This window comes from Babylonia areolata, chromosome 19, assembly GCF_041734735.1.
Source record: "Babylonia areolata isolate BAREFJ2019XMU chromosome 19, ASM4173473v1, whole genome shotgun sequence".
Classification (NCBI taxonomy): domain Eukaryota; kingdom Metazoa; phylum Mollusca; class Gastropoda; order Neogastropoda; family Buccinidae; genus Babylonia; species Babylonia areolata.
This window is the reverse complement of record NC_134894.1, coordinates 31,181,749-31,192,134: the sequence shown is the minus strand read 5'-3', so window position 1 is coordinate 31,192,134 and position 10,386 is coordinate 31,181,749. Positions and strand designations below refer to the sequence as shown.

General features: G+C 41.3%; 1 long non-coding RNA gene across 1 annotated transcript in view; it reads left to right on the top strand.

The window, feature by feature from the left end:
• The first annotated feature begins 4,326 nt into the window (after window positions 1–4,326).
• Window positions 4,327–10,386, top strand: part of LOC143294270 (uncharacterized) — a 7,329-nt gene continuing 1,269 nt past the window's right edge. The window contains exons 1-2 of the long non-coding RNA XR_013056881.1: window positions 4,327–4,434; window positions 8,703–8,805. This is a non-coding gene — a long non-coding RNA (uncharacterized LOC143294270). The remainder of the gene's footprint in view (window positions 4,435–8,702; window positions 8,806–10,386) is intronic.

The following is a 10,386-nucleotide window of genomic DNA, read 5'->3' as shown; positions in this document are numbered from 1 at the left end:
TTTGGTGTCAACTGACAAAGTATATATATATATATAATACGTTTGTGTGTGTACTTATTGAAGAAGGTTGTGTGGTCAGTCCTTGATAATTCAGAAGTTTAAAAAAAAAATAATGATAAAATAAAATAAATATTCCTCATTCACCGAGCTGTTTCAGTTCTTCAAGAACACACGCAGGGCTGGCCTCGGGGCAGAAGGGGGACAGGGTAAGAACCATGACACTGCAGCACCAACCCACAACACGCTTGTGATCCCTTCTTGCAGTTGTTAGTGTCCGGTCTTGCGCCTGAAGATAACACCAAGCACAGTTTTGACTCGATCATCAGGATTTGGACCTGAAAATTTCCTCTTGGAGTTATTTCAGGACTTGTAATATTTGGGGGGGATGGGGGGTTGGGGGCAGGGGGTGGGGGCAGGGGGTGTTGTCAGTCGTTAAGCTACTCCACCCGCGCTTGTGTGGAGTTAATTTTAACCTGGCAGTGCCCCAGAATGACTGCTGGATTCGAAAAATATACCAACCCATGGAGTGTTTTCGGGACGAAGACTGGAGTGTGTTTGGGGGCTGCCCCAATCCACCATGTTTTTGTGGGTTTTTTTTTTGTGTGTGTTTTTTTTTTGTTTTTTTTAATTGATTTGTTTGTTGTTGTTGTTTTTTTCTCCAACGATATATTGAGTGATGCTTTCTGACTGATTTTACTCTTTTACCTAAGGAAGAGGAGTCACGTCAGGACAAACGTTGAAGTCGTCCTAGGTTATCTACATGCTGAGAGTATTTTCAGGTCTATCCCAGAGAAAAAAAACACCGCATGGAGTTTATTTCAGGGTGGGGTCATTGTGGGGCGTCAGTCACACTAGGCCTATGCCCCGTGTTGGCCTCGACAGTCAGCAGCCATCACTCAGCAGTCATGCACTGAAAACACCTTCAGTTCTTAAATCTTCGTTTGCGAAGCCAGGCCATCATGTAACCTGACTTCTTACAGTTACAATCACATGATAACGAAGCATCATACTATAGAACCAGTGAATGAGTTTTTATTACTTTTACGAATTTTTTGTATCTCTAATTTACTATACTAGCTGTGTCTATTCAATTATTTCATGTTTTGCATTTGTAAAGCGCTCAAAACTTGTTTATGTTTGCATTATAGCGCTGTTTAAGAATAAATCATTAATAGTAATAATGATAAGAATATTATCATTATTATTACTATCATCATTATTAAGCATGGTTGAACACACACACACACACACACACACACACACACACACACACACACACACAACCTCTGGTATAAATTTGGAACCGTTCCAACGCCGACTGTCCTAAAACCCTCTTGGCCGACCTGAGGAGAGAGGGGGGGAGGGGGTGTAACTTGGGCAAGACACTCTCCACTATCATCAACTTCTAGCCCAGATAGTCGGGACAGCAGTTGCCTCCTCTGCTGTCCTAACAGTCATGCATAGTCGGACACGACTGACTATCACGCATAAATCTACAGTGAATTATTCCCGTTCCACAAAGTATGACTAAAATGAACTTCCCCTAGTACTAGTAGTCTGTCCACGGCAGTGGAATTAATTACGAGTGTCAAAATGAATGTATCGCTGGGTCCCCGGTGTCACAGCGGTGCAGGACCTGTGTCCACTTTCCCGCTGACCTCCTGTCATCATGCATCCATGTTCGCAGATTTGTTTTATTGTTATTTGGATGCTTGTGATATTTCACGAAGAAAAAAAAATGTGTGTGTGTGTGTGTGTGTGTGTGTGTGTGTGTGTGTGTGTGTGTGTGTGTGGTGTGTGTGTGTGTGTGTGTGTGTGTGTGTGTTGATGAAGGAGAGGATACAGTTGAAAAGTCAGTCCTAAGGAGTGTCACACACACACATGCACACATGCGCCCGCGCGCGCACGCACGCACGCACGCACACACACACATGCATGCCCATGTACTATGCATGCCTGTACACACTTGTTCAAACAAGTTGTGCACCAATACATTCATGTGACATTCTACACATTAGCTGAGGTGGACATCCTGAATTTTGACGTTAAGGTAGCATGAGAACTTACTGGCAGATGGATGAAAGCACTATGACATTTTTTTTTTTTTTTTAATACAGCCACACATTCCAGCTGGTTTTATTTCATGTATGTTATCCCTCTCGTCACATTGCATGATAGCTTTAACGCAAAACCCTGATTCAAATTCAACTACCAAACTATAGAGATTACAGATTACAGAATACTTTATAATCTCAACAAGAGAAATTCATTTGTGGTGTAAAACACATAAACAATACACGGAAGTCACAGTCATTCAACATGTATACACTAAAGACATAAAATGTTTAGATGGCAACTCCTGCGTACAATAAATAATCACAGTAGATAACAACAACACAACAGAAACCTTTAAAAGGTAACTTAGAGTAAATCATATATACATCATCACAGCCATGCATGTGCAGCACAAAATCAGTTAAAGGATATGAATAAAATAGGCATGAAATAGCATACTAAAAGTAGACATAAGACATAAAAAGATTATAATAACAATGCAATTCAACAATACTTTGATTTAAGATATCACATTCCACAATCACACACTCTAGCATACATTTTTTTTATCACAGGTCTGATTATCAATTATTGCTGTTTAATAGCTGAATTGAGGTTGGTATAAAGCTGCATTTGGTTCTGTTTCTTTTAAATTTTGGGACACATAACCGTTTGCCTGAAGGTAAGATTTGGTAATAATTTGCCAGCGTATGGCTGCTGGCACTTGAAATGCATTATTTTGGCTTTCTGTCGTACTCTGACATTGAACAGTTTGTTGTCCTGTCTCACTCACACGACCTCACTGCACACATTCACAGTCTTGTTCAGTATATTCTTATTCTTCACAGCTAGACCACCATACCAGCATATAAAAGAGACAGTTAACACAGATTCAATAAAACATCAATAAAATCTATTTTATTGTGACGAAACAATGAAGGGACTATTACTGAGCTCCACAGCTTACTTTGTCTCCTTACTACTACTACTACTACTATTACTACTACTACTACTACCACCACCACCACTATTACTACGACTACTACTACTGCTTACTACTACTTATACTACCACCACCACCACCACCACGACTACTTTTTCTTCTGCTAACTGCCAGGGACTCCCATTTTTCTGGTGGTTAAACCAGCAGATAACCACCACAGCCTACATACACTTCTTCTTTCTTCTTCTTCTCCTCCTCCTCCTCCGCTTCTTCTTCTTTTTTCCACCCATGACTTAGCCTTGACACAAGCAGGGGCATGCAATTCTTCTTCCCCAGAACAAGTCTTGGTTGACGGGAGTCAGCGAGAACGAAGAAAAGGAGGCTGAGTCCTGGTCAGAGGGTGTGAGAAGTGAGTGGTAGAGGCAAGGGGGGCGAGGGTTGAGAAGGGGAGAGGTGGGGGTTGAAGGAGGAGGGGGAAGTGGGGAGGGGGGGGGGGGGGTTCTGGCCTGTCGCCCATCCTTCTTGGTCACCCGGTGATGTAGCCGTGTCCATTCGCGCGTGTAAACAAATGTTTCGTCACTGCTCCACCCCTGGTGGCGCGATACTTTTTATCCGACGGCTCAAACGCTAGTGCGCTAACGAACGGCAAAACACCCCCAAGAAAATATTTCTGTGGATCCGGAAGCTAAAGGAAGTACAAATGTTCACAATCAACTACGTCTTAATCGTTTAGACTAATACATCTGTGAATGGGTATGTGTGGAAAGACTTTGTTTTTGTTTCTGTGTTTAATCTAGACTTTTTTTTTTCCAGAGAAAATGGTTTTGTTCAAGTTTACCACACACACACACACACACACACACACACGCACGCACACACACACGCACGCACACACACACACACAACATATATGTATATATATATATATATAAATATAATTATAATTATATATATACACATACATACATACACTACAGCCGAATCAGACTCACTTTATCTACACACGTAAACCGAAAAGAATTCTTTCCCCCTCCCCCATTTTTTTTCTTCTCTCTCTCTCTCTCTCTCTCACACACACACACACACACACACACACACACACACACACACACACACACACACACACACACACAGAGAGGTGCAGTCGGGAGGCAATCACCATCAATTACTCCCAACCTCTGTCAGTGTCACAACCCCATGACACTGACCCCAGCCCAAAAATGGGACTTGCAGATCTTGCACAACCTGACGCATTCATCTTCTGCCAACTCGACGGCTTGGATGTTTAAAAGGCAGCGTCCTCATTCAAAGTCGAACCACAATTTTTTCACAGTTTTGTTGCCAGTGAATCTTGCAACCCATACTCTGGACCCGTAAGCGTTTCGTGAATCTTCTTCTGATTTCGTGGGCTGCAACTCCCACGTTCACTCGTAATCGTATGTATAAATGGGCTTTTTTTCTGAATTATCGTGTCTACGTTGGCAACAATACCCAGCCGTTTTCGGGGGTGTACTTACTGGGTATGTTCTTGCTTCCATAATCCATGGAACGCTGACAAGGATTAAGGGATCTTTAACAAGCGTATTTGACCTTCAGCTTGCGTATTTATACCTACCTGAGGGGGTTCAGGTACTAGCAGGTCTGCGCATTTGTACTGAAGGTTATCGATCTTTAAATATTGGAATAATAGATTAGTTAGAATGTACAAAGCAAGAGAAGACGAATTTTGCTTTCGTTTTGTTTTGTCTTCTTTGTTTTTGGGTGGTTTCTCGGTTTTCAGATAGTTCTGATATACGTCGTGAAGCTCAGCTGATAGAAAAACAAAACCTGGAATAGCAAGACAAAAAAATGTAGGCTGTTTTATTGAATGTAATCACGAACGCATTAGTTTGCATACAGTCAAAATAAAAAGTGAATAAGCAATTGGGTAAAATCATTGTGACAGAAAGTGGTTTTCCAATATACTACGATTTCCAATGGGTACGAGTATTTATCAATGACTGATGATTTGCAACATACCGGTGGAAAACATTCTTCCGCACAGAATAAAACGCAGACAAAACCAGATGGGATGGCTGTAATGTTTAGAGCAAAACAAATTCAAGAAGGGCAAAGGAATTTAAAGTAGGGTAATTCGGGGCAAGAAGCCCACTCCCAAAATATCGGAGATCATGGTGCACAGCGAGCCAATGACACTTTTAACGTTTCCGCATGACAGCCGGGAAAATACACACCAACATGGAGGCCACTCAGAAGTCAGCTATGTTTTCCACGTGCATTTGATTGTTTTCACCCTGATTTCTGTAAAATCCATGTTAATGTAAATTCGATGCCACTATCTGTTCTTCATTCAAAACAAAATTCGATAATATTTTTCTGTGAAAGGAATATGTCAGCTGTTAAATCGAAGCATTGAAACCGATTCGTCTCCTTTGCTTTTTCCTGGAAATTCTTTCATTTTAGTGTTTTCAAACTGGGGCAAAACGCCTACAAGGCGATGGGGCAAGACGCCAACCAGTGGGCCTTTTGCCCCTTCACTGGGCGTTTTGCCCCCTGTGATTTGGATAGCGAACTCTTTCTTTGTGTTTCTGTCTGACTTCTTCAAGTGTTTTGCTTGACAAATGTTAAGCAGCATTGCTGTACTTGTGCATTCATGCATACAAAATACAAAAAGAAATATTCAGTTTTTACAGGCCATAAGACCCATGTGAACAAAGGGGTAGACCATAGCAACCATGAGTATTCAATGTGATTTGATATTCAAGTACGCGCTATACTGTTGTTGTTTTTTTTAATTGCTGGAGGTAATTGCTGAAGGTAACCTTGCAGTTATGCATTAACAATCTTTAAGCATTCCGTAATACAAACTCCAAATTTAATAATTCCATCCAATGAGTTTGAGCACAGCGACCGGATTTGAAATTTTAAGGGAATCTGTAATAATACGTGCAAATACACCGCATGGTAACACAAAGCATCTGGGTTTTCATCGTTTTCCAGTCAACACACCAAGGCCTTTATTCATGACACATCTCCACTCCGAAAACTGACATTTAAAAGACCAGTGGGTATACAAAAAAGCAGAATCAGCGGCCTTCATAACATGTTCATCGAACAAAGCAAACATTCTCGAGAAACAGGCAAAGGTGGCTTACTGGGGCCTTTCATCTCTTCTGGAGTATAGGCCATCATCAACAGACCTCCACAATTTCCTTTCCCCCGGTCTGGGTCCATGTAAGGCCCATCGTCATGGTGTCTGCCTGGCGGTGTCTTCATCAAGTGTTTCTCGGTCAGCCTCTTTTTTTCTTCCTTGGGCGGTTCCATGTTAGGGCCTGTCTGGTAATGCATGACGATGATTTTCGTTGGGTTTGCCTGATCCATCTTCAGATTCTTCTTCCAGTGCCTTTCAGCTGACAATTGTGTTTTCTTCCACAGGTCGATGTTGCTGTTCTTATGTGGCCAGTGGATCTGGAGGATTCTTCTCAGACACTGGTGATGATTATCAGCACTTTCTTGAGTGTAGACTTTTTCATCCTCAGTCAACCAGTACCACACAGCAGCATTTACTTCACGTTGGAATTGAAAAAAACGTAATTTTGGTTTATTTTTTATGGCACTCTGGAACTCAAGATGTTCATGAGCTGTATTAAGACTGCTCTGGCATGGACAATCCTTGCTTTGACATAGGCATCTGTGCCGCCCTGCTTCATTAAGTGCCTTACCTTCCAGTGTGACTGGCTCAGCACTAGTTGCATTTGTTCTCATGATCTTCATCTTGTCACTGTGGATGTTGAGGTCTGCTTGTGATGAGGTGTCCGCTAGTACTGTGGTCTTATACTGCATCTGCTGCTGGTTATGGGACAGCGGGAAAAGATCATCTGCAAAGTCCAAGTAATCCATCTGCTTCCATAGTGTCCACTGGACTCGGATCATTTCTTCTCTGTTCTGTGAATGTTTTCAGAATCCAGTCAATGACAAGTAGGAAGAAAAACGTGAAGAGGAAGTTTTGCCTCTTGACCAGTCTTGACCTGAAACTGTCTTGTGAATTATCCCATGTGGATGTCTCTGACTCTGTAACTCATTCAGCAAAGAAGACTTCTTTCAGAAAAAAAGTCAGCTTAACAGCAGAGCAGCACAATTGAGACCAGGACGAAATCTGGAAGAACCATCAAAAGAGGTGAACGACGACGAAGAGGATTAGTCCTGTTTAATATGTTGTAAGCCGTACAATCACACCAGTCCACGTCAGATATGGGTGCAGCACCTAATATGCCTCCAATGGGAGCATGAAGAACGCATCCCTAGATTAGTCCAGCTTGTCTGCCCTGCGATTCTGGTTACACTGATTGATGTTCAAACGCACACACACACACACACACACACACACACACACACACACACACACACACACACACACACACACACACACACACACACACAGGGAGCGAGACAGAGACAGAGAGGGAGTTGGAGGTTTGCAACCAGTTTTGTTTATCATTTTCATTGCAGAATTTGCTTTTGACGTGATTATAATAGAGTTTTCTCGACTATAAGAAAGAGCGTGCTTATGTGATTACTGGAGGTAGAGTGATAATCTGAAAGAATGAAGGCTGTGTGACAGTGAATGAGAGAGAAAGAGAGAGAACGAAAGGGGGGAGAGAAGGAGAGAGATGGGGGTTTGGGGGGGGGGGGAGATAGAGAGAGGGAGAGAGAGGGGAGGGAGATAAGTGGAGAGAGAGAGAGAGAGTAATGAATAAACCAATAAACATTGCCTTTACTGAAGTTGGCTAATTACAATCTAAATGCAACGCAATTTGTTTCCCTTTGAGTATTAAGTCTGTAATTAGATCATGGGGCAAAACGTCCCAAATAGGGGGGCACAATGCCCACACTAGGCGCTTTGCCCATAGCGTGAAGGCGTTTTGCTCCACGTATGGGGCAAGAAGGCCAAAAAAAATTTTTTTTTAAATCAAACACCTCGTACGTATAATAGTTTGTTTCAATCTTCAATTGTTTGGAATATGTTGTAGCTTGGTTGGGCATCTATCGTTTACATTTGGTTACAAAGTGTTGTGGCTTCCATGAGAAGAAAAATATGATTTCTTGCTTAAGGGGGGCCTCTTGCCCCGAATTACTATACTTCTGTTGTCGAGGGGGTAAGTTGGACAGCTATGTACCACTAGGTTAAGAGAGGACAGTGGGTAATGCACACAAGAAAATACTTTAAAATCTTAAGCTTACTTGTTCTGTATGAATCTCTGTAAGATAAAATACAAAATTTAATGTCGGTCTTTAAACGATAGTAAATGGAACCAGTCCTTCGTAAGAATCATTGTCACACATCAACAGTTACCATTGCTTCCAGATGAATAAGCCAGGCCATATAATCTCAATCAGTTTCAGTTTCAGTAGCTCAAGGAGGCGTCACTGCGTTCGGACAAATCCATATACGCTACACCACATCTGCCAAGCAGATGCCTGACCAGCAGCGTAACCCAACGCGCTTAGTCAGGCCTTGAGAAAAAAAAAAATCAATCAGATCACTATCAGTCCTTGAAAACCTGCCCAATTTAATTTTGTTAACATTGCTGGCGCGCGCGAGTGTTCAAACACGCACGCACGCACGCACGCGCGCACACACACACACACACACACACACACACACACACACCACGTGAAGTCTTTGTCGCTGTGTGTTTTACAGCGTGCAGTGAGTGCGGCGGAAATCACCATGAAAACTTTCATCTTCGTCGTCTTTCTTGCCCTCTGTCTGTCATCGCTGATGACGGTGGAGGCTCAGCATCGGTGTCAGTATCTGTTGGTTTGTCAGTCTGTCCTCTCTCTCTCTGTCTCTGTCTTTGTCTCTGTCTCTCCCTCTCTCTCTCTCTCTAGATATCCAATATATTTAAAAATCTGTATTCATTATTTGTTTAAATTGTTATAGATGGATGAGTCTCGGTTACATCGTAGAGCCAATAAGATGTTACTTGAGTTAGATACAAGAGGAAAGAATAATTGGGTTTCTGATGTGCGTAATTGTTTAAATATGGTTTTGGTGATGTATGGATAAACCAGGGTGTTGGTAGTGTAAATGTATTTATAAATGTTTTTCGTCAACGTTTGATTGACTGCAGATGGCAAAAATGGCACGAATATCTTCAGACCAGTGATAGATTTAACATGTACAGAACCTTTTGTAACACTCATGAAGTATAACCTTATCTTTTGTATAATGTGGACAGTTTCAGTTTCAGTATTTCAAGGAGGCGTCACTGCGTTCGGACAAATCCATATACGCTACACCACATCTGCCAAGCAGATGCCTGACCAGCAGCGTAACCCAACGCGCTTAGTCAGGCCTTGAAAGTACTATGGACAAACACTTTGAAATATATAACCACTAGATTTTGATTCGGTATATCTGATTTAACTGTACATCATCAGAGATACAGAGACTACACTGAAAATAATTTGATTTGTCCATTGTGTAAAGAATCCAAGGAAGATAAATTGCATTTTGTTTTGTGTTGTTGAGCTCTTCGTAATATCAGACAAAAGTTCATTCCTTTAAAATATTACCAAAATCTATGTGCCTTTAAATTTGGTTTGTTGGTATCGTCCATAAGAGGGAGTGATGTTCGGATTTTGTTCTATTTTCTTGTACAAGCAGTTAAATTAAGAGATTTTGTATTGTCTTGCTGATATGATTTAAACATCGATTTCGTTTGATGTGACCGTTGATATGTATGTATAACATTTTGGTATGGCTGTGATGTGCTTGTATGTTTATGTACACCCCTTCATGAGGGGCTATGACCTATAATGAATAAAGTATTAGTTTATTTCTTTATTAAGCTGTGAAATCAATGGTATAAACACTGGCAGTTATGATGACATTTACAAATTTTGCTATCGCCCCTTGTTCATATGGGGCTGTGGCCTTGAATGAATAAATTATCTCATGCTCAGTCTCTCTGTCTCTGTCTCTGTCTCTATCTATCTATCTATCTATCTATCTATCTATCTATCTATCTATCTATCTATCTATCTGTCTATCTATCTATCTATCTATCTGTCTATCTGCAATTTGTTTTGTTCTTGTTTGTTTTTGTTGTTTGTTTGTTTGTTTGTTTTGTTGTTGTTGTTGTTTTTGTTTTTTACCAAGCTGTATGCATTGATTTGTTTTCCTCATACTGTTTTCTTGTATTTCCTAACGTATTCTCTCTCTCTCTCTCTCTCTCTCTCTCTCTCTCTCTTTAAGGTAGAATGAAAACAGGCTATTGTGTGCTTATTGAAACGTTTCGATTTCGATTTCGATTTCGATTTCTCTCATACACACACACACACACACACACACACACACACACACACACACACACACACACAAG